This window comes from Grus americana, chromosome 21 (genome assembly GCF_028858705.1).
Source record: "Grus americana isolate bGruAme1 chromosome 21, bGruAme1.mat, whole genome shotgun sequence".
In the NCBI taxonomy this organism is placed as follows: Eukaryota; Metazoa; Chordata; class Aves; order Gruiformes; family Gruidae; genus Grus; species Grus americana.
In genome coordinates this window covers 7,063,901-7,087,415 of record NC_072872.1, presented here as the reverse complement: position 1 = coordinate 7,087,415, position 23,515 = coordinate 7,063,901, and the positions used below count along the sequence as shown (strand labels likewise).

General features: G+C 37.9%; 2 protein-coding genes across 6 annotated transcripts in view; one reads left to right on the top strand and one right to left on the bottom strand.

Annotated features, from left to right (window-relative positions):
* Positions 1-7,038, bottom strand: part of GABRD (gamma-aminobutyric acid type A receptor subunit delta) — a 107,429-nt gene extending 100,391 nt beyond the window's left edge. Inside the window, exons 1-3 of one of the 3 annotated variants that reach the window (XM_054850026.1) lie at positions 6,856-7,038; positions 5,102-5,200; positions 3,509-3,547 (exon numbers count right to left, since the gene is read on the bottom strand). The gene's annotated coding sequence lies outside the window, so the exon portion shown is untranslated. Of the gene's footprint in view, positions 1-3,508; positions 3,548-5,101; positions 5,201-5,465; positions 5,863-6,855 lie in introns of those variants that run through there. The other 2 variants (XM_054850024.1, XM_054850025.1) reach the window with 2 other exon arrangements.
* Positions 6,304-23,515, top strand: part of GNB1 (G protein subunit beta 1) — a 44,342-nt gene continuing 27,130 nt past the window's right edge. For all 3 annotated transcript variants that reach the window (XM_054850049.1, XM_054850046.1, XM_054850048.1), the window contains exon 1: positions 6,304-6,445. The gene's annotated coding sequence lies outside the window, so the exon portion shown is untranslated. The remainder of the gene's footprint in view (positions 6,446-23,515) is intronic.

The window sequence follows — 23,515 nt, the reverse complement described above, 5'->3', positions numbered from 1 at the left end:
GGGAAACTCAGGTATACGGATTTTCCTGCCTTTCTGTTCTAAATTACAAGACGACTCTCAAAACTAGTTCCCCCTACCTTAAAATCTTGTCAATTATATTCTCTTCAGACTAAAACAGTTTTGCTAATTTTATGCTTTGTTCTCAGAATTCGTTTAAAATAACTCTTTTGTTCCATAGCAATAGGCAAACTGAAAGAAACTGTGAGAATGCAGAATGTAACTAAGGAGACTGAGTTACTCCTACTTTTTCCTCTGCCTGGCCTCACTGAGTATTTCTATTCAGTATGCTTTTATTTATTTTTTTTAATGAACAATCTTGATGCTTTTCTACCTGGGCCCTTGCTCAGAAAATAGCAGCCATGATTTTCATTCAGTTGTTAAAGAACTGGAAAACAACAACAGGTTGGAACAGATCTGAATCAGTTTAAAAAAAAAATAAAAAAGAAAGTTCCTGATCCTCTGAATATACTTGGGACTGAAGCATATGTGACATTGAAACATTGTACAAGCTTCATTTAATTTTGGTGGAAAGACAGGAGAAACAAGGGTTCTGCATTGCTTTTGGGACCAAATGGAGTGAAAACTTCAAACAAGATATATTGGGTTTGTGGGGCAAGGTTTTGGTAGCTTTGGTGGGCACCTGGCCTCCAGCCAGGGTCAACCCACCACACAAGATCAAAATCATGTGAACGTCTCTATGAATCTCTGCAGGTTTAACAGAATGCACGCTATAGAAATCAAAGGACACGAAGGCAGACAAAATATTCTGGAATGGGAAATAGTCCTGGTGCAATTCTGGAATATGAGGCGGTCCTTTAGTTATTATTTTGGGTAAGTCCATTAGAAACACTTACCTGGGAAGTCACAAATAGAGAAGTGAAGGCAAAACAATTATTCATTACTTCTGTAGTATTTTTATATCATCTGAGGAGCTATGCAATTTTGAGAAGTGCAGATTTTTACCCTTTCTTTAGAAAGCATAATTTATACCTATTTGGTGACAGTTCTTTCAGAGTTCAGGAGCATCTCAAGTTACCATAAGAATCACACAGTATATTTACTAAGACAACAATATGTAAATTTTGATTATAACAATGCAATAACAATGCTATTTGTATGCAAAAATGAATTACATCAAGAAATTACAAAAATCCTGACAAAACATTCAATAAAGCATGAATAGTATATTTCTAAACAATGTGCAATAGCAATTTCACTTGCAAATAAAACCCGTACTCATTAATACAATGGGGACCAAGTTGCATCCCTGCTCTTCTTGTTGAACCAGAACACCTTCTCTCAGGACTATGCAATACCTGTCCTTCTATCTTTTCTGCTTTTGAACAAGACTTCCTACTCCTGCAGCCCAAGAAAAGCAGCTGTTGCCCTTTTAACTATTACACTGACAAAGATCTCATATGGATGCCTCCAAAAGTACTGCAGTATGCATTATGGTATCATTAAATGAGTAAATGTCATTGTTTCTAAACAATGCAATAAGGCTTTGAGAGGCAAATCACTTTACAAGTGGATTAGCAAAGGGGAAAAAAACAAAGAAATTAATTTTAAGGTGAAGTTTCCACAGCTTTCAAAGGATGTCACATGTCATGGTTACTTGTCATGTGAGCTACTGGACTCAACAATTCTACTGTACCCTCCAGCTCTGTATTTCTAATTGCCTTACTATTAAAGATACAGCCATATATCTGACAGAAAGTGTAGCTGGGATTCCTGAAGCAGTTCATTAACATAACCTGTCTAGTCTGCACATTTGAATGAAGGTTATTGCCTCTGAATAGGGGACACATGGCTATCTGAGCCACTGAATTCCATCATGTGGCATCCTGCAGATGTGAGGCAAAGTTTTACAGATCTGATGACCATGACACATAAGTGAGAAGACCAGAATGTAGGAAACATTCCAGGACTTCCACTCCCTGGAAGTACTCCTCCTCCTCTTACAGAGTGTAAGACTGTTGCAGATGAGGGAAAAAAAAATGGCGTTTTCGGTTGTCAAGATTCCTAAGTCTGTATTTCACAAATACTTTAAAGCCTCTCAGTAGCCTTCATTTTTATCTTTGATAGCAGTCACACACATGTAAGAGTGAAAGCAGAGCCTGGAGGCTGACAGCTAGAAAGCAACTTTTGATGTATATGCAATCATTGGGTCTATTCAAGCAGATACCCTATTAATCAGGAGTTGGTAAAAGTATAAAACCATGTGTGGCATAATTGTTCCCCATTTGGAAAAGTTTGGCAGTAATACTGAGACAGACATTTTTCATTTTAACAACCAGCTTTTTTGTATTCCACAAAAGGTTTGAAACAATGGTTTTTCACAGCCTCGCCACTAGCGTGCTATAGTGGTGCTGTAACACGCAGGTTTTGAATGGCAGAGCAGCCTGCAAAAACAGGTGTTCTACTAGCATACCAGGTATGACAGATAGTTTTGTCATCATGTTTGAAACAGCTGAAGAAATACACAAACTAGTGAAACTGCCTAAAGATTCATCTGATTGCGTATGCTCTCTATAAAGGGGTTAATATCAGCTGATTGAGAAAAAGGGGCAAGAAATTTTGCAACTGAGAACTATGGAGCAACCTGCTTACAGGAGAGGTTTTCTTTAGATCTAAACCAAGCTTCAGGAGAAAAACTTCTATTTTTCCTTCAGCTGACCTTGTCTTACCATGTGTGGAAGCCTCAAATTTGAGAAGTTTCACTATTTTGTGAAATTGTGTGAGTTACATTTCCCATCTATTTCAGGTATTTTAATTTGCTTTGGCTATGCTAGCCACTTCAAACTGGACTAATGAAAAAAAAAAAGATTTGGTTTTATTAATTGTGTACAGTAGATAGGTATTAGCAGATATTTTCAGCTACATTTTTAGTTACATACAGTATTTTTGTAATATACAGAAACAAATAAACTCATACATCGAATAAGTCTACTTATTCCTGGTGATTTGCATACTCTTCCACTTAATACTACAATCTAGGACAGCTTCTGTATGTATCTATATGCACACACAAAAAAAATGAAGATTAAAAATGAAAAAGAAATTTAAAAAATAAAGATAATGCATATATAGTGGCTTCCAGCACAGGACTATTCAAAGACATCAGAATTAAACACTGTGTTGGACACAGTAATGTGTGATTCTTCTGCCAGATTTTAAAATGCAGCAAAGCTGATTTGTCCAGTGAGATTTACAAAAGAAAACAAAAAACCCCACCTGAAACAACCCTCCACTCTGTAAACAACCATTTCCAAACTTCATACTCCCTCTTCATACTACTAGTATAACTATATATCAATCGAATTTTTCACTGGAGTGAATAAGATATAATTAAGTCACTGGATCAGAAACAGGAACTACTGCAACAGTTGTATTTTTACAAAAGAAGAGGTGTGGTGAAAGCATTAGTTATGTGTATATGTGGTTATACTCAGCATGTAAAAACACATTCAGCATGTATAAACACATTCAGCTGGTCCAGTTTCCTTACCCAAATTCCATGGATTTAAAGACATGGCAGAGCACAGACCTGTGGACAGAAATTCCCTTTAGCTTTCATAAAACAGAAAATGCATAAAAATTAGAATGCAAGAAAAGAAAGAGATTCCTAGGAGAGGATAAGATCTGAATATGTATTTTATTAACACCCCCTGACCCCCTGCCTTGTTTAGGTAATATAATTGTCCCACTACTGAAAGTATGTAAGAGAATTATAAGGAAGAAAAGCAGTATTTTTATGATAAGGCATGTGCAATGGGGAAAACCCCATGCATTACTTTATTATGATATAGTTAATTCACACAACAATTCTTTTAGTCCAATAACAAAATCTCAATGCTATTACTCTCTTGAAGAAACAAAAGGTGATTTACTATTTGTTATGAACCTCAGAATGTTATTTTTGTTCATTACACAGATTTCTTCTGTATGATCCAGTGTTAGCTGAAAATTATCCACAAAATCTCATAAGACTTTTATGAATTTTCCTTAGCAAAACAAGGCTTTTTTTTTTTGTAATCCTTTATGTATCATTCTTTTTATCCCCCAGATGTAGTAAGTGGTCATTCTTTTCCAAAAAATCGTGGTCTATTCCCAAACGGGCATTTTAATCTCTACTATGCTTAAAAGCAATCTATAACTAAATAAAAAATAAAAAATCATGCAACTTGCCTACTATAAATCTCCCTCAGTCTCTTTGACTTAAATATTGCAGTAATGTGTGTAACTGCTTTTGAAATCTCCAGAAAACTTTGCAAATATCTAATAAACTTCTGGTGTTTCTTAAGCACTTATATTTAATCAGTATTTTGCAGATAGGAATGCTAGATGAATCTCTAGCCCCAATCTCAAGAACATCAACACACATCCCTAACCTGCATGTGTGTGGTTCCCCAGATTTTCATGGGGTAATTCCTGCCCATGATGCATGTGCACGCATCTTTATTTCAGGAGTGGAACAGAAATTATTTCCCTATTGTTACTGAACAGAATATAAGCAATTTGGGACTGTAATTCAAGAATCTGTTCTTCTGATTTCAGTAAATTTTGTTATTTGTAAATCTCAGTGCGAAGGATTAAAGCTTTAGTGCAACATACAGATTATTTAAAAACAGACATTTGATTACTATAAACCAAGGCTTAACCGCACCAGGAACTAATAGTTTTTCATAACAGACAATGTGAATAATAGCCAATCCACTTTCCTACAGTTTAATTGGCAATCTATTTTTTCTCTTACTAACTACAGGTAACCACGCCTACCTTCCCACAAAGCATGATGGCAAGTAACAGTTTGTTTTAAATTCTGGGGAGGCAAGCAATTATTAGGGGGAGAGTTTGCAGGAAATGTATTGGTCTTTAACCTTTTTTTTAATTAATTTTGCTACAACATATTCTTTCTGGATAGGTTTTTAGTTCAAAAATTGCTATAATGCTGTGGGGTTTTTTTACCTTTTAGTGTAAACCTACTTGGGTAGTAAGGTAATCTCACCTCTTAACAAAGTATAAACAAATAGGGGAAAAAACACCCAGATTTATACCTGTGATAGGAGAAAAAGTAATGCAATACTGTATGTATACTTACTTTGTATTACTAAGTAATAATATTTTAGTATGTGAGCGCTGGTGTGAAATGATTCCATCTTGGTAACATCTGTCCTGCCAGGCATACATGAGGCCCAGTCTGTAAAACAGAAATTGCATTTTGTAATGTTCCCTTATTTTTTGTTTGACTTGCTCTTTTCTGCAATGCCTTCCAGAGCAGAGATGGATGCTCATTCTGTGAGAAGAATAAAGGCGGCTCTGGAAACTTTGGCTATGCCAAGTACCCTTCTAAGTGATGTTAGAAAAAGGAAGTTATAAGCCTACTGAATTGTGACTCGTTGTCAAGTTCTTGAGGGAAAGATGGTAAAACAAAGGTATTTACTGCTTCTGAGTAAGGTATTTACCTCACCGAAGTAGCGTTTTAAGACCTCTGGCCCTCACTCCCACCATTACTCGTGCTCAGCAGTCCAGAGTTCTTACATTCAACGTTGTCCTACTCTGGTGAAGAGGTATCTGCCTCTCCTCCGAGCCCTGCTGTCTCTGGGAGACTCTCTACTTAAATAACATCGTTTGTGGGGTTCTGTTTTCTGGTCCGTTTTTCTTTTGTTCACGCCAGGCTTTCAAATACTTGTTTTCGGCCTGCAGGGGCGGCCTGGGCGCGGCGGGGGCAAAAGCGAAACACCCTCCCCCCCGCCACCCGCCCGCGGCCTTTGTTCGCGCTCGGGGAGGAAGCGCCCGACAGCGGGGCCGAACCAAACCACGAAGGGCGGGAGGCGACAGACGGGCAGTTCCGTGCGTCCCCCGCCCGCGGGGCTGACTGACGGGCTGACTGACTGCCTGACTGGAAGGGCGTTGCCCGCCTGCGCGCGCGCGGGAGGGGGCCGGGGAGCGCGCACCGTAGCCGCGTCCCTCTCGGCGGGTCCCCGTCGAGGCAGTGAGGCCTCCGGCGCGGCGGAGCCTGCGCTTGCCGTTGGTGCCACCGCCCGGCAGGGCGGTGGGGGTAGGGTGGGGCGGTGCCGGGGGCCGGCGGCGGGGCGGGGAGCCGAGCCGAGCCGGGGTTTCCCGGCCGGGCAGCACGGGCGGGGCGGAGGGGGGAGGTTAACCGCGCCCAGGCTCTCGCTTCCCGATGGCTGCGGGGAGCTGAGCGGGCACCAAGAGCGCGAGGAGGAGTCGAGACCCAGCGACACCCCCCTCCCCCGCGGCTCTCTCCTTCCGACTCGACGCCCCGGCCGGCGCTGCTGCCTCCCCGGGACCAGCCGGGCAGAGCGCGGGCGGCTGCCCTCCTCCGCCCCCCCCTTCCCCTCCCCGGGCCGGCGAGACGCGGGCAGGAGCCGCGGGCGACGGACGTACCGGCCCGGTTAATGAGCAGCGGCCGGAAGGGCAGGTAACCGTCTGAGGGGCGAGAAGGTGGCGGGTGGGGGCGGGGGGATCCGCACAAAAGCCTCGTCGCCCTCCTTTGCACCTTCCCGCCGCCACCCGGCTCGCCCGGCCCCTGGTCCCGACCTGGCCCCACCCTGAGGCCATCTTCCCGCCAGCGGCGGCCCCGGCTCCCCCTCATCCCCGGTTCCTTCTTCCTCTGCGCGGCTGCGCCCGTCCCCCGCTCCCCTCCCCCGCTCTTCCTCCTCGCTGCCGCACTTCTCCTTTCCCTTCGTCCTCCCCTTCCGCCGCTCCCTCGGTTCTCGCGTCGCCAGGGCGCCGGGTTGCCCCCCCCCCGGCCGCGGTGGTGCCCTCCTCCTCGCCCACCCGTTCTTCACGGCCCCCGCAGGACAGAAGGGCGGCTAATGGTTTGTCCACCTCTTAGCATGGCGGGGTTGGAAATAGCCCCCCTCCCCCGCGCTTCCCCACCTCTTCGGTGCTCTAGCTTCCCCTAAAAAAGAAGTGTGTTTGTAGCTGGAGGAGGAGGAGGAGAAAAAAAAGGTGGGGGTGGGACTGATTCTCTTGAAGGCTTTAAGGCGAAAAGGGAGGAGACCTTGGATCTTGCGGGGTTCCATTTTTAATTATAATTAGGCTGTAGTGGTCTCTGTTAGACGGTTTGGGGTGTTTTCTTGTACGCGTTAAGATACAAAAGGCGAGTTTCCCGAGCGATCCAGCCGGCAGAGGGAATATTTGGAGAGAGATTCAAGAAAAAGCTATGGTGTGTCTGCTGTAATGGTGGAAAACTGATTAAGAGGAGACGAGGGTGAGACAAACAGGGTAAGACTGCTTCCAGCAGCCCCCAATCCAGTGAAGGGCTCGCAGATTGGGTTCATGTTGTGTATACCGGGGGAGGGAGGGGTAGAGAAGGTTTTGTTCTCTTTAAAATCAGAACCGAGGATGGATTTAGACTGCATATTTGTTGTTCCCCCATGTATTACGGTGCTGCATATTTTTGTGTGCCCGTAGCAGCAATAACGAAGATCATGGAGGGTGTTTGCTACAATAGAAAAATGGAGTTTTCTCCTCGGAAATGTTGTTAAAAATATTATTTCCATTCCCAGCTTATTATTGAAAGGATTTCAGTGGTTTTTTTTTTAATCCATACAAGGGATATTTAAGGTGTAGCATTTTTAATTCTACAGCTTTGTAGGAAATGAAGAGGTGTAAGGTCTTGTATGTAAATATGAAAGAGACGAGATGTTTTATTTAAAAAAAATAAATCTTGTCCAGAAGAAAATCAGAATGATGTAGAGGTTGTTGTAAGATGTCAATTTATCATTCCTGACGATTAACTGAAATTTTAACGAATGTGATATTTCATTATTCTCCAACAAAGTCAGGGTTGGGATTCGTTATTTTAAATAAGGCATCCTTTCTAGGATGCCAACTGCCACGTTATTATGTATTGTCTCCACAGTAGAAAATAGGAGGAAAGGACTGTAAATGTAAAGCTTAAGTGATTATTGAAACAGCTTTTCAGAATAGTTGGCTCAACTTGGAGAGGTGATTTAAGACTGAAAAATTAAACATTTTGCTGCTGTAAAATATCCGCACCTAATCGTGAGAGATTTATCCCATATTTTAAGCTAATCTGCTAAACATGAGGATGTGAAGCAAGACAAAATGCTGTCGATGTGTATGTGAAATACATGTGAGAAAACGAAGATACTATATTAAGATCTAAATTTGTTCTAAGTGTAATATATTTTTTCCCCTTGCGTGCTTTAGGAGAGGAGAAAGAGAAGGGGTGATAATAGTGTAGTTGTTTTGGTGGCTGCAGATTAGGCAGGGTGTGTGTTTGATTTTCTTTTTGCTGTGAATGAATGGATCTTTCTGTGCCTGGGCCCAATAGCTGCAACAAGATGGCGTTTGCAGCAAGGCAGCTCTCATTTTTCAACTCCTCCTCACCACAGCTTTGCCAAACTAGATCTTATTTCGTAATTGTATTTTAGATTTACTTTCTTGTTCTCTTTGCTTTCTTATTTTTTGGGGTGGAGGTAGGAGGAGCATTTGGAAGATCGTTTCAAGAAATCTGTGGGGGTTTTTTTCTTAATTTTTGTGAGCTTCTCCAGATAGGAACTAGGTGGGAGGAGTAAATAGTTTTATTGAAATGTTCACGTAGGCTCTTACTGGATAAAGGTGTGACATAATTTTCTTTTTTACCTTGCAGTGCCTGCTTAATACCATCAAAATGTTCTTGGCTTTTATTAAGCCTGTTGCTGAAAAACAGTATTTTAAACCTAGAGCGCAGGTATACAAAGACTCTGCTGGGGCTGTGTACTGTTGCTGGTTCTCTACTAGCCAGGTAATATCAGACCCCGTGCAGACAGTTATCTTTCTGTAATACAAAAGAGTCTCCCATCTGTTTCAGAATGGTAACAATTTGTGGAGGCTTTTAAAACTGCTTTTGACCTGGAATTTTTCTCATACTCTAGGTAACTGTTCTTTTTATGGGAAAGAAAAAGAAAGGTTTTGGGGATATTAAAACAGTTCTGTGTCTGTTAAGTATTGTATTTTAAAATGACATTACAAATTTCTCAAGCCTTTTATGTGTGTTTTTTAGTATATTTTAAGTAAAATGGACTTTCAGTTTGTAACTTTTCTGATATTTCACTGTAGTGCTAAGCTTCTTAACTTTGGTAGCCTAAATAAAATAGCTTGGTTAATATTTGATATACTGAACTCAGGCTTAAAATAATACACTACCCAACAAGAAAAATAAGAAATGCTTGTTATGTCTCCTGTATTCAAATGACCTCCAAACCTTTGGTAATATCAACCTTCTTAGCACTGTTTATCTATGACTTAATATATAATCAGTTGTTTGTTAGTTTACTGTAATAGCCCAGCTGTAGTTCATACAAAAGGAAGCTAGGAAGCAGAAGAGCTAATTTGCAGTTGAGGCGTGTGTTCTTTTGGGGTTTTTTTTGGTTTTGGGTTTTTTTAAAAACAAAAAACCCCAACCTGAAATTAGCTGAATGCATTTTACTCCTCCAGTATATCAAGAACAATTTTTTAATCAAGAATACTTGTCCAATAAATTGTTAGTTCCATTATGATGGTACTTTTAATGTGCTATCAAACTTGAAACTAATTGTGCAGTTTTTTTGGTGCTACTACCTTGGCCTTTCAGTGCAGGATCAGAAAGCAGTAGGGTGAAGTGGGATTCTGTATTGAGTAAGATAAATGGCATTTATCTTTGTTTAGTCCTTGCAGTTGCTAGGTTAGTATGTAGCAAGCATCCTACCCCGAAATCTTTGACAACTACATGTAAAGATAGAATTCCACAGTAAATCCTAGCAGAACAGTTTTTAAACCACCTCCATAAAGTTTTGTATAATTAGGAAGTGTGTAGAATTTTGTGTAGCATTATTCTTAATGTCATCCAAGAATAAACACTTTACAGCTATTAAAAATTTTCAACCTAGAACAGTTAAACTAATATACTTAGAATAAGGAAATTCTTCAATTATTACAATTGTTTTCAAGATCCTTTAATCGTAGTAGAAATATATATCTTTTATGTTTGTAGGATGCCTTTTCCTGATATTAAGCAAGATGATGTTGGCTGCAGTGTGTAATAACTTCCTGGTGCTTTGGAGGCTTCAATTTGGTCATGTGGAAAACAACTATAACTGTTTCTTCCTTCGTAGTTACTTAGTTATGATTTCTCAATCAGTGTGAAACAAGATGCCAATTCATATGAAACTTGTGTTGCTTTTGCAGATTCTTGTGATGCCTATTGCTGTAGTTAGGAATGTTAAGGAAGTGTTACATTTAGGTAGTTTTGTAGTTACTGCAATAAAAAATTGGACTTGCTTTCCATGAAACCAGCAATAGATTTGTCTTCTGTATGTCGGGCTCAGCTCATGTTTTAGTCAGTGAATTGGATTAAATTCTTACTGTCCATGGATTTTGGCTCTCAGCATTAGTGGATTGGTAATTGATATTCTCAATTTTAATATCCAGTTTTAGCCATATGGCATACCGTATTGTTTCAAGAATTGCATTTAGCGCTAGTTTGTTACTAGCAAGTTGAAATGAGAAATCATGCGTTGAAGTGGTTGAATTATGCTTAGGTGAGTTGCCTTTGGAGTCTCTAATGCCTATGTTAATGCCAGTATTTTGTGTATTTTTTGTACAGTATTTTACTGGTTATGTTGAGAAAAAAGTCTATAACCTTGAAAGCAACTAGCTCGTGTTAATGAAATGTTTCTTAAGCATGTGATTGAAGATAAAGTGGCATTTTTTTTAAGGGAGTCTCTTGATTGCTTGAAGTTTAGAATCAAAATGAAAAGAATATGTATCCCATTCAAAATGTTTTTTTTTCTCCCCACTGATAATGTTGGAACTAGTATTAGCCAAGGTCGTGATAAAAAACAAAAATACCCCTAAGCCCCTATGTTTCTATTTAACATAGTATCTCAATTTATTATTTCTTCACAGGGTGTCTAGTATGCCGGGGATTTTGTGTGCATGGATTTGTTTTTCACCAAACAGAAATGTATGCAGAATCCATAGATACTTGAGCCAACTGGTAGTTCAGCAGAACATTAAGAGGTTTTTAAAAGCTTTGAGCTGGCTATGAACAGTACCTTTACTTTAGATGCCAAAGTAATCAATGTAAATTACTGTGGAAGGCTTCCTAGTACAAAAATATGGACAGTCCAAAATAGGTTTTGAAGCAGAATACTGCATTTTTATTAAAGCACTAGAAGAATTCTAAGTAGAGAGAAAGGAAATGGTTAGCCTTTGAATAAAAATACACATTTAAAAGTGTTTTTGGGAATATAAAGATCAGATGTTCTTGGCCTGTTTGTTTTTTTGTTTGTGTTTTTTTAACAGCCAACTTTCTGAAATGTGCTCTTTACAGTTAATATATTGTAAGACTATATTCATTTGTATTAAATGTCTGTGTCCATTGCATTTATTAGAGTGGTATAGAATGTGTTATGATTTGTTAGTCTCTTGAAATATAACGAAATATTTCTGCTTGTCTGGAAGACTGCAGTTGGAACCTTGAGTACTAGGAACAGGGGTAATGTTTGCCTTGCCCAGTGAACCCACCTAGAGTAGTGGCATGACAATATTCATGCATGCCATCTGGAAACAGCTAAGATGGTGTTGCTTGCGATGTGCATCTTACGCTCGGTGTTCGTGGGGATGCTGTAATAAGATGCTTGCATGATAATTTGTATATTTAAGCAAAAAAAAAAATTTGGGGACATCATGGAAGTGTAATTTGTAGGGCATCTTGGAAATAATAACTTTAAATTCGGTCCAGGATTTTCAGCACTGTCCTGAACGCTCAGTTGGTTCTCAAAATTTTAAAGTGGTGGAAAATAAGAATCCCATACAAAATGTTACACATTGACCTGGTTATTGTCATTTTAGTTCATTAGTGGCAAAGGAGGGGCGGGCGGGAATGACAGGACACAGGAATAAGTGCTTGAGAAAACAGTTATGAAGCAAGTACTTCAGTTGTTTAGATGTTGCCAGATTTAAGTCTTTTTGAAATCCAATACAAATAACTATAGCAGATTTAAAATAGGAATGCTTTAGAAGATGTTGCAGATGTTCAGAAGACCTGGCTTTGGATTAATGAATAGGTTATCCTCTGTCAGCTATACCATGGTAATTATCCAAGCCTGCACTCTTAAGATAAATGCAAGGTTATTCAAATAGGCATAGCCCTTCTTCATGGGAGACCAAGTTAATCCCAATATCTCAAACTCAGTGTAGGCTGAAAGGGTGCATATAGATGACTGCTGTGGGCCAACTAATGTTGGAAACTTGCTCGAGTCTGAGCCCTGTTTGGCTTGTGGGCAAGTAGGATTTGTAGGTTAGTATCAAGATCTCTGAGGTTTCTTACTGACTTGAATACTCTAGTAGACTTGCTTTAAAATTAGTTTTTCTAAATATTTTTGTCTTAAGAATTGTTGAAAATGAGGTGGTTTTGTCGCTTGTCACAGACTTATGAAGAGAAGAGCTATAGTCATTTTTTATTTGGTGGGACTGAAGGGTTAAAATTTGATCTTCCTGTGCTGTCTCTGTTTTGGAATCCTGATAATGGACAAGTGAAAAGGAGGCTGAAGACCTGAAGAAGGTGATCTGAGGGAGCTTAAAGGAGACAAGGTACAAGGTACCTCTGTAATTGATGTTGGTAAAGATAGGCTAAATCTTCAAATTCTTTTCATAGATAGTATTTAGAACTTGATGAGGGGAAAAATTAGGAGCAGATAATGAAGGGAAAGAGTGATTTGAAAAATCTAGTTGCCATTTTAATGTGAAATGCAGCTTATTTCTGTACGTAGCATGCATGAAAGTGCTTCTTTAAAAATATGTATTTTTATTTGTTTAAGCAGAATTTCAGCCTGTCAAATCACTGCAATTTCTAAAGGTGTTATGTGTAGAAAATAAATACCTTCTATATGTTATAAGAATTAACTGTGTTGTAGATAGCTAAATATTTTTTTTTCTATGTGTTTCTACACTGGTCTGAGAAACAGGAAGGTTTGCCTAAATTTTTTTTTGCCAGTTATGTTTATCATGTTTTTCTCAGATGAGAATATTTTTGATGTCTTCTTGAAAACTGCAGTAATGCCTGCCAGCACTCCCCAAAAAGAAAATATTAATTATCTGTAATTAGATGGATTAGATAATTTTTTGTAGCTTTATGTAATGTAGCTCTATATTAAAAACTATGTAAAGATTTTTGTCACTATTTTCAGCTTGCCTTTTTTTCTTCTTTTTTTTTTTTCCTTCCCCTCTAGCAAAGGGGGGAAAAAAAAGTAAAACCAAAATACTTATCTCTGGAAACTCCTGCATGCTGTCTATCAAAGTAGTTGTGAATATTTTACCAGTTCAGGTATCAGTGGTGATTTTGCTCATCCTTATTAAAAAAATCAAACTCTATTATTTATAGGGGACTAAATAAGAAATTTTGCAAGGCTTTCTCTATATGACTTTCAGAAAGGCAAACACCCACAAAGTTGACATCATTGACAGGAAAGCAATGCCTTACTTCTGTGGCTTTTTTTTTTCTTGTGTTACAGTAGGCTTAATTAATTACAACAGCCGATGCCAGTTATTTTCTTTCTTTGTGAGAAAGAAAGAGTTTCTGCTTACCTATTGCAGGCGAACTCTTAATTCTATACATCTTTATTTTCTTACTGCTTTTCTGGCCGCCTTGCCTATCTTGGGCTAGATTTAGGGAAACACCTTAGAAGTCTCTTCAGTAACGTGTGCTTAGTGTTCATCCTGGCTGTTCAGGATTTATTGAAATCTGTCAATAAATAGAGGCTATCTAAAATTATTTGCAAAACCATGAAGTTATTTGACAAGCTGACTGGCTTTTGTTTTATTTTTGTGAAATGTCAAAACAAATTTCCATCACTATTCTGACAGACGAATTTTTAATTGTGCACTTCAAAATTGCAGTTTAACTTCCATGGAGACTGAAATATACAATATACATGCCCAATATTAATGGTGTATGCTTTACTGTAAGGACTTCCTCATTGGGACATCTGTGGTAACACAGGGTATATTTTGCTAGACTTGTGCTGAGGGTTACCGAGCAGGCTGTTAAGCTTAGGAACGTTTTTGGAGATCATGTGGTATGCTTGTGTCTGTCCAGATGTTGTGCCTTGCAAGCTACTGCCTGTGGTGTTGCTGCCCTTTTGTAATTGGTGGGGAATGTGGCTTTCTTCTAGAATTAGAGAAAATGAACTACTTTGGTATATTCTCTCTTAAAATCGCAACACTTTGTATTCAGTCCAACCGTTTGGATTTTTGGAGGTATTTGAGGGATTTACCGAAACAATTGAGAGAGAGGAGGTGGCTCAAAGCTCCAAGATTAAAAGCATACAGAAGATGGTATTAATGTGCCTTTTTTGTTGATGCAGAGATCTTTAAAGTTATGCTGAGTTGTCTTCAGTAGTGACATTCGTAAGGCCAGGCAGAAATGTTCATTCTGTAACCAGCATTGACCAGAAAACCCCAACCTTATTTCTTACATTGATATGTGCACAATACTGATGTTTTCTGGTAAGATCTTTGTGGCAAAAACTAGTGTAGTAAGTCTGTCTTTGCCATTATGTGAAGTTCTGTTCCATTTAAATTTACTTAAATTGTTGAGCTGATACATCTTGGTAACACCAAGTGGTTCAAGGTATGTGTTGAACATAGCAATGCTCAAATCTCAAAATAAAAAAAAAGTAAACTTATGTTTCAGTATATAAAATACTGTGACTTATAACTGCATAATACAAAACTTAGTGTATGTTTTGTTTCCAGTAAATGAAGTAATAGCACTCAACAAAGCAGGCCTATACACGCTTCAAGATGCTGAGAAGAAATCCGTTGATGGTCCTCTTGGATTTTTCCTGTTTAGTTCCCAAAACTGTTTTCTTCAGATACCCTTACCAATGTGTTTGGAGAGTAGTGGTGGTAATTTTTTCTGTTTGTCTAGAAAAACAAAGTACATGTGGTAGTCTGCTGAAACCTCTGGTACTCAAAATAAGATTATACTGTACTAATTAAAGAGCTCTCTTTTATTGGAACATATGTTTGATATTCCTGTTGCACATTCTTTGTGAAGTGGTAAAATATTGAAGATACACTGCTGTCTGCTTAACAAAGGTATTGTCTCTACAAAGATCAAGAACAGTTCATTTGATGCTTATGGCAATTTAATTGTGTTTCAGGTTACTAAGTCCTGGATTTCACTACAAGTTGTCAGGTGAAGTGCCTGAAAACTTGCTGTAGAAGTTAATATACAGCACTTTAGTTAAAAGACTGTATAATACTTAAAGATGATGAAATGATATTGAACAGGAACAGTTTAACAGATTTCGAATCTTGACAAAGGCGTGTGTATTTAATAGATGCTTGAAAAGTTGGGGAAGTGTGTTTTTCATGTATGGAAACTCAAATATAGAAATGTTGGATGGTAAAGTCAAATTGGTTAGTTCAACTTACTACTTTTATTCTTGTGCCTATACAAATAGGTGACGCTTCAGCATTTCAGGAAATACTTTGATTTGTCCTACAAAAAGATTCGTTGCTGACATATGGGGGAGGCGGAACTTGTGCAGAGCCTGCATTTGAGGCTTTAGTATCTGGGCACAGTAGTTCATAGGTGGGGGTACTTAGGTATCTGATTATTCAAAATCCCTCATTAGCCTTGAATTCAACATACTACAAATTCAGGATATCCAGGATTCAATTATGTAATGATTTCCAAAAGAAAAATGTGTATCCTTATAATCAAATGGAGTACATACCTTGAAGAAAAGGAGAAAACATCGTAAAAACACTATAAACTCAGAAACTTTGAAAACATAATGAAGTTCTTCCAAATATTTTGGAAGTCTTAGGCAAGTCGTTAGATGTGAGAAGATGCCCAGTGATCTTCATGTTTGCTTCTAGTCTGACTCTTCCCTTTAACTCATATTAGAAGATGGAACTCATGCTAAATCACACATTGGAAATTCTGCTTTTTGTTTGCTACTCTGGGGAACAAATAAAAAGCATTTGAACAGCTTTTCTTCAGATAAGATGGGATGTTAAGCTGTATCACCTAGCTAGCAATGGCTACCAGTTTACCTGGATATATACCATGGAGAATTCAAGATTTAATTAATTTGGTTTTGATTTCTCAGTCTAATTTATCCTGTGGTAATTTTTTTGTTCCATATCCTGCTGTCGTGAATTAAACTCAGAAGGGCTCCCTCTGGGGAAGCCAGTTATTGCTGCCCTCTGTCTCAAAAGGTGGCATAGACATCTGCTGTTCAGCAGCTGCCTTGCCAGTTCACAACTTAACATGTTAAGGAAACCAAGATGGGCAAATTAGTTTATTACCATGCACTGTGCTGCAAAACTGTGATAGTTTGAGTTCTAGTTAATGAGCAGCTCAGCTCTTGCAGAAGATGAAGGAACTTACAAAAGCAAGCTGAGGCTGAAGCTGGAGTTGGAAACAATAATTGTGTGTTTTCCCAAGTCAGAATCCTTAATATTCTATGTAAGGTGGCAGTGGCCTGTCAAAGCTCGCTCTCCTTCTGTTTTTACAGGACCAAGTTGATATATTGACTACTGCAGTTAGCGCGCTTCCTGTTTTAAAAAGAAACTCAAACCCACCCTCTCCTCAAAACCCCACAATGTTGCACAACAATAGTGTCCAGGGGCTCCAAATAAACACGAAGTAGTGCTTGTATAAAGGGGGTGTGCAGAGGATAAAGGAAAACGCTGCAGAACCTTAAGAGGTTACAGATTTCACCTAACCTTGCTGGCTGCATTAAACAGACTTTGCTTTTTTGACTTCACTTTGCACATATTTTTTCCCCTAAAATAGATCGAATTGTCTTCTGATGTTTTCAGTTTTGTCTTAGTTAATTCCCATCCTGACTCCTAACCTTAGTAGTACTTTACTTGTTTTTATTTTATTTCCCTCTTTATTTTGATCACCTAACCAGATGCATACTATCTAGAAGAATACAACTGCTACTTAAAGGCTAATGCCAAAAGTTTTAAGAAGGTTAATGCAGTATTATGGAAAGAAGAACGTCTAAGGGTGGAAGCAAGTATTTCCTGTTGTACCTTTGTGCTTTCTGTTGTGAAACTGTCCCTGGGTTGTACTTGAAGTTTACCTTTCCTATCAGCATTAAGCATTGTTGCATTGTCTGTTCCCAAACACCACTTCTCAGTCTAATGGCTTCAGGGTCCCCTGTGTTAAGTCTTCAGTCTGTCAACCTTGCTTTTCTTGTTCCTGTTCTTCTGTACCTTAACTTACTTTGTATCAACGGTGCATATCAAAATACAGCAATTGCTGGGAGAAATCAATGAGCTACTAGAGCGTATAAATCATTGCTATCGAAACTAATGGAATTGCTTGCACGTTGATTAAAGATGGGTTATGTTGACTGCAGGGCTAGAGAAGAAAGTATTGCTCAATGTATTTTGGGTAAAAAGATTAGAGAAGTCATGCAATGTTAATCTTTACTGAGTATTCTTTTATGTACTATATGCGTATAATATGTTTTGTTGATTTTTAAGGGCCACTGAAATACTTTTTCTCTTCAGACTGGTATTGGAAAGCAGTTATTTCATGGTGTAGCTTAACTTCTTTCTAACAGAGCTCTGTTATTTTCTTACTGAAGATCAGTGTGCTGTTTGAACACCTGAATTCTCATTTCAATGGAATACATGTATTCTTTTTATTAATTAGCTGAAGATTGGATAAGATCTTTAGCAGTTGTAAAGGATGAGTATTTTTCTTTTAGATGATCTCCGAGGCTGTTTTGTACTTAACTACCATATTTTTGTTGAGGCAGGATGTGATAGTAGTTATCAAGTCTTGTTCAGCCTGTCTCTAAGATGGGTACCTTTGTTGCTTCTATTGGATTTTTTAATTATGATTATTTGTGTAAAAACTTTGTACCGTAAAGCTTGCTCACTTTCTCAGAGTTGTTCTAAGTCACAGCAAAAAGAGGAAACCATGTTAGTGGAGTACTCTTTCAGGATTTGATCCTAACAATGAAAGGTGTTTTGGGTGGAACTCTTGATCCGTATGATAAAGCACAAGTCAAGTTTGACAGAATATAAATTTATCTTGCTGTTTCTGGAAACATAATGTGGTTTTCATTAGTGAGATCCTTAGTGCAGTGAGATGTGTGAGTATCTCAATTAAAATCTGTGTCTACATGCATGGATAAGGGGGGATGCTTTTCAGAAGCCAAATTGTCCATAAAAGACCACCTTATATCTATAAATGCCTCCCTTAGCTCAGGAATAAGGGTGTGTTGATTTAATTGGTTATTTCTTCTAATTTTAAATGGTTTGATTTTTAAGGATGTAAAAAGTAGTATTGATAAATGTAGCATTCTGAAAGTTAGTTGTATTTTTTAAAAGGGTGTAAATAGGAAGCAGCTGATTCTCCTTTGACTCAGTTGACTCTTTACTAGCTGGCATATGCAGAATGAAATGGATGAATCAGCTTCTGTTGATAAAATAGTTGAGCTGAAATTTATGGAACTGCAAAATACAATAATAGGAATTTTAATTAATTTTTAGTGGTTATGCATGTACATAGTCTTACTGATTTTTTTATTAGTATTTTTCATGTCTACTTTTGCTATTTTTGTTTCTTTTTTTGTATTGTAAATAAGTGAACATTTAGCCCATTTCCTCCTCTAATGTAATAAATATTGTAGTGAAGGTCTTAATGTACTTGCTGATGTCACCGTAGTGGTAATGTCGGAAACAATACGTGATTTTTAACAAGGTTGAGAAGATTGTGCCAACACAGATGTGTTGGCAAACAGAGCTGAGAGAAATATTGTTCAGGCTTTTGGAAAATACTTGTTCTCTCACACTTTAACCCTCAGTCAGTGGCAGTTGATCCACCTAATGGACTTTATTGAAATCTCCAGGATTTTGGTAACAGGAGGTGGTGCGATCACCTACTTCTGTGCCAGGTTTTGCATTTAGCCATTCATTTGCTTGTAAATTCAGTGCAACATGATCCAGTCACATGCTGTGCTCTGTGAATTATTTGGGGAGAGCTTGAGCAGAACATCATGATGATAGGGTAATACATCAATCTTCATGAGGACATCTTGAACATACTTAAATTACAGACAGTGAATTGAAGACCTACTAGAAAATTGGTATACCTAAAAGTGACTTTTAAAAAACAATCTTTGGAAACTTCGTAAGAATTGACAAGAATTATATTTCTTAATAGGATTGCAACTTACTATAGACACGTTCTTAAATTGTGGATTGCAAACTTGTTTTGATACCTGAAAAATGTGTTTCTAATGTTAACTTTTACTAAAAAGAAACAAGTATACATGTTTAGGTGTGTAATGTGTTTTCATTTGCTATGTTATGATTCTGTCACTGATTTGTCACACTGGGATGATGTGTAAACTGGGCCCACACCACCACGCGTCCATTTCTAGCTTCTGGGAGAAAATGTACTATTTATACTTTGCATTCTGAACTGCCCTAAACCTGCCACCTATAGATTCAGCTGATCTAGATGAGATATTACACATTTTCTGAAAAGATAATCCTCATACTGTGGCATTACTTTAGGTCTCCTGAATAAGAAATAATGAATTTCTTGTTTCTGGATGATTTGGGGGGTTTTTTTGCATTATTTTATTCAACTTCTCTGCAAACACGTTGCTGATAACACTTCACGCACCAGGCAACCTTCCTATATCTGACTGATTTGTACGATAGTTTTACCTTTGGTATTTTCCTCTTCTGCCTCCTTAACACTTCTAAATCCAAACTATGAAACTGTTCTCATTGTTAGCAGCTTTCCAGATAGCTCCTGCTCAGCATGGTTTTCTTCCTCTTAAGTAAAGCTCTTAAGCATTCCTGATGCTAAAGGGCTTATGTCAAAAAATGTATTTCCTCAAAAAATGTCAAAAAGTAACTTTAGCGCAATTCTGAGGGGATAACATAATTACTGATTTTAAAAAAAAATAAAAAATTGGAAGGAACAATGATATCTGGACAAATGGCACAAAGCCTAGTTGCTGAATATTGGTGGGCGTGAGAAAGTAACTAAAACCTTTTGGTTTCTAGTAGTTAGTGCAAAGTGGTTTGGTATTTTTTTAGCCTAGTTTTTGTTTCTGCAGCTCATGCACAGTTAGTTATGTGTTACTGAGATGGTGTTTGGATCCAGCAATATTTGGTTACATATTCTTACCTTTGTAGCTACTTCTCTGTTCATGGCAATAACATTATTTCTAAATAAAGAGAAATACAGCGTGTGTCAGTGGTGTTAGCATTGAAGTAGGACTGCGATATCCCTGTTGTGCACGTGCTCTGCCCTGTTTAGGTAACCAGAGATTCTGGTCAGTTTACAAATGAAGTGAAAATGCCAGTGAAAACGGGGGCTTAATGATAAAAGAGTTGAAGGAAGCAATGAAAGATGATAGTTGAAGTAAGAAACAACTGTTCAGTTACTGTAAGGCTCTGCAGATAGAAGCATCTAGTAATAAATGCTTAGTCATTTCTGTGTTGATTAATTAATAGTAATATATTCTTCAGTGCTGCCTGGGTTTTGTTTTTCAGTCTGAAGGGAGATTTCTAGTAGTATGTGACAACAAAATTGCTTGGTTTTGGATAAGGGGATGGTTTATTAAGTGACAATTTTCAGTAACTTATTTTTCTGATAAATGTAGCTAGAAATTTGTGCACAAGCAGGTTCTAAGTTTTCCTGACTCACTGTGGGTTTTGGGGTTTTTTTAATTGTAAGATCAGGAAAGAAGACAGCCCAAACCATCACTGGCCAGTTTGATAAAATTTATGCAGTTTATAGATAGATGTGTTGCTCTTCAGAAGGAGTAATTGCACATAGATAATTTTGAACAAAGGAATAAAACCTAGAGTATTGACTTTTGACATTCTTAATAAATAAAAGTTTGTTGAAAACTGGTACTAAATATCAGTAATTTTTGTTCTTAAAATAAGTTGGCTTCCTATGCCCACCACTTATCAGGAAGTGTTAGAAAGCTCTTAAATGTGAATTTCTTTCAGGGCAAGGCAGAAAAGAGGTGTAGTTAGGAAATCTTTTGATTTGAGTCACTAAAGTAGCAACAGTTACTAATATTTGTGAACTACTTCAAAGATCTCCTAAGACTCCTCTTTTTAAAAAATGTGATTTTAAGCATTTGGCTTTAGGCATCTGTTAACCTTGTAATAATCAGTTCTTTTATTTTTTACGTAAATTCTCTGCTTTACCTAGAATTAAGATTTTATTTTATTTTTTTAATAATGCACATAGCTTGCAGATGCATTTAGAAAGGATTAATGAAGTGACCTGTTACAGTCCAGGTTTTTATGCTTAAATGCATCAGTATGTTTTTTTTTTTTTAAATGTAGGTCATGGGATTAGCATCAGGAAATGTATTTTGGCAACATGGGGATGCTGTCTTCCATGAACACATATTCTTCTGACATATTGAGGAATTTGCACATAGAAGTTAACTTTTTTTGGTGAATTATTCTCATTCTGTAACACTTTTGGAAAAGACAAATGCAGTGTTTCTCTGAGACAGTGATTAAAATTTGGGACTTTGAATGTGAAACTGTCTTATTGAATTCAGGCTTTGCAAGGTTTCCAGATTTGTTAATATCTAGCTTCTCCTCTGAATTTTCTGAAATAAAAGCTTAATTTTTTTATTTTTCTTTTTTTTTTTCTTTTCTGAGTGCTATCAGCCATTTATGGTAGGTGGAGTTTTGGAGGTTTTTTTAGTTTGTGGGATCCTGAAGTGCTAAAACTGCTGTCCTCACTGCTTAATTGAAAGCAGCGTGATGGAAGGCCATGTTGACTGGTCAGAAGCTGTTTCATGTACATCTGTTATGCCTGGATTTACCTGTTATATGTGCAGTTTTGTGTGAATAAGGTTATAGGATGAAGGAATGTAGCCAGGACTTTAGAAGGACTCTAGACTGACCTTTATTCTTTAGCGAGCAATTTTCCTGTGTTCTGTGGAGCTATGAGAATTTTTTTTTTCCTAGTGCAGTCTTCTAGATATGTCAAGCAGGGTAGAAAAATTGCACAAATTTCTTCAGGAGGAAAGCATTTCCAGATTTCTACTACTAGAAGTAGGTGTGGGGGGGTGGGGGTGGGGAAAGACATGTTACTTGTAATCCTAAAGATTGTAGCTCCTAATAGGGCAGCAACTTTATACTGTTAAGTCGTAAATGGAGCTTGAATGTATTTTTCTCAAAATCTTGTGCATGGGAAACAGGTGAAAGATTCTATTTACCAGAACAACTTGTCTTTGGACACAGCACACACAACAAAACTACTTTTTTAGAATCTTGCGTTACTAGGTATTGTGCAGGTTGTATGCACAACATTTCTTAGAGTATTAACATCAGTGACCCTTGTAAAAAGCTGCCTAGTTAAAATGGGACCTGTAATTCAAGAATTGAGCTATATGTAATGATGAAGCATTTGTGAAATCAGTTCATTCCGTTACAGGTGTTTTTAGCTTGCATAATTATTATTTTGTACTTGCACGCTATATTGAAAATGAAAATTTGTTAGCTCTTTAACCAACTAATGTAACTGTTGTATAATGAGAATTAACACTTATTGACCTGATATTCACTTGTTTTGTGTGTATTTCACACTAATATATGGAAAAATGTCTACTGAGCACAATGACTGCTTCAGCTGGAAGCTTGGCAATTCTTCAACACAAGAAGCAGCCAAGACCTCCCACAGAAACAGTCCAGCCGTGCTAGCCTTTGACTACAGAAGTGTTTTCAGCAAGTTTTTGAAGGAGTTGTACAATCTAGCATTGTCTTTACTAACAGGTTTGCAAAGCAGATTACTTTAGTAAAGTATTGCTTGCTCTTCAGAGCTTATTTGCTTGTAAATTATAGATGCAGCAGATTATTTTCAGAAAGAAGACCTTAAATAAAGGAGAAGGAGTTGTATCCATTCACTTGAGCATATTTAGATTTATGAAATTGTAATTATTATTTTATACTTCTATAGGCTGTCCTTCAAAGCTGCTCTCGTAGGAGGTGACAGCAAAGACTAGGCTTTCTGGAATACAAATCTGTACTGAACAAGAAAAGTCTGAACTAGAATTAACTCTTGATATCTGCACATGTATGTGCTCCTCCAAGATGTCCTCCAAGTTTCCAGCTGTCTGATAGAACTGTTTATGTTGATAGTTAGGACCAAGCCATCAAACTGAGGATAAGTTGGCTTTTTTTGTATACAGAATAGTCTTGAAGCATAGCTTTAAATTTCAGACTTCTAATTACTGTTGCCTGGTGGCACAAATAGAATTTCATGTAGTTGGCAGTGATTTGGAAAGGTTTTGTAATCTCTTGGCCATCAAGGTACTGTTTTGTGATAATAATCAGGTATGTAGACTATAAGAAATAATTTTAATAAACTAACTTGCAATTCCCAGTTTCACAGACGTTATCTCTACCATGTAGTTGATACATTATAGTGGTGATAAGTGGTGGGCACCTGAACAGAAGCGTC